This window comes from Triticum aestivum, unplaced genomic scaffold, assembly GCF_018294505.1.
Source record: "Triticum aestivum cultivar Chinese Spring unplaced genomic scaffold, IWGSC CS RefSeq v2.1 scaffold63361, whole genome shotgun sequence".
Taxonomy (NCBI): Eukaryota; Viridiplantae; Streptophyta; class Magnoliopsida; order Poales; family Poaceae; genus Triticum; species Triticum aestivum.
Genome location: NW_025285012.1, coordinates 1 through 1,147, shown reverse-complemented (window position 1 = coordinate 1,147; position 1,147 = coordinate 1). Strand labels below are relative to the sequence as shown.

At 48.4% G+C, this 1,147-nt stretch overlaps 1 non-coding gene and 1 pseudogene across 1 annotated transcript; both read right to left on the bottom strand.

The window, feature by feature from the left end:
• Positions 1 to 172: 172 nt before the first annotated feature.
• On the bottom strand, positions 173 to 291 carry LOC123178650 (5S ribosomal RNA). Its single transcript, XR_006489747.1, has one exon. It is a non-coding gene; the product is annotated as a 5S ribosomal RNA (ribosomal RNA).
• A 367-nt stretch (positions 292 to 658) lies between these two features.
• LOC123178651 (uncharacterized) lies at positions 659 to 761 on the bottom strand (annotated as a pseudogene).
• Positions 762 to 1,147: the final 386 nt, after the last annotated feature.

Below are 1,147 nucleotides of genomic sequence, written 5' to 3'. Positions count from 1 at the left end.
TTTTCCACCCCTTTCAGAACGCGCTCTTCGCGCCACAAAGCCGCCCCAAGACGCGCGAGCAATGAGCATCGAGCTTAAACATATCGCAAACGTCAAACATAATATAACGGGATTAATATATATCGCGCACGTGCGACATGTTTGTCACAAGGCGCAAAAAATAATTATAAAAGGAATGCAACACGAGGACTTCCCAGGAGGTCACCCATCCTAGTACTACTCTCGCCCAAGCACGCTTAACTTCGGAGTTCTGATGGGATCCGGTGCTTTAGTGCTGGTATGATCGCATCTGACATGTTTCCCCGTCTTCGTCGCTTATGCTTGCCACTCCCAGGTCCGCTCCAAAGACGATTCTACATTCTCACTACCATTACAACCGTTCCCTAACAATGGATAATGTCCTATACTACTTACTCTCCCGCTCAATCACGGAGACGAGTTTTCCACGGTTTCCATCCCTCCCTCCATACCGCGGCAACACGAGTTTTTTCCACCCCTTTCAGAACGCGCTCTTCGCGCCACAAAGCCGCCCCAAGACGCGCGAGCAATGAGCATCGAGCTTAAACATATCGCAAACGTCAAACATAATATAACGGGATTAATATATATCGCGCACGTGCGACATGTTTGTCACAAGGCGCAAAAAATAATTATAAAAGGAATGCAACACGAGGCGCATCCTAGTACTACTCTCGCCCAAGCACGCTTAACTTCGGAGTTCTGATGGGATCCGGTGCTTTAGTGCTGGTATGATCGCATCCGACATGTTTCCCCGTCTTCGTCCCTTATGCTTGCCACTCCCAGGTCCGCTCCAAAGACGATTCTACATTCTCACTACCATTACAACCGTTCCCTAACAATGGATAATGTCCTATACTACTTACTCTCCCGCTCAATCACGGAGACGAGTTTTCCACGGTTTCCACCCCTCCCTCCATACCGCAGCAACACGAGTTTTTTCCACCCCTTTCAGAACGCGCTCTTCGCGCCACAAAGCCGCCCCAAGACGCGCGAGCAATGAGCATCGAGCTTAAACATATCGCAAACGTCAAACATAATATAACGGGATTAATATATATCGCGCACGTGCGACATGTTTGTCACAAGGCGCAAAAAATAATTATAAAAGGAATGCAACACGAGGACT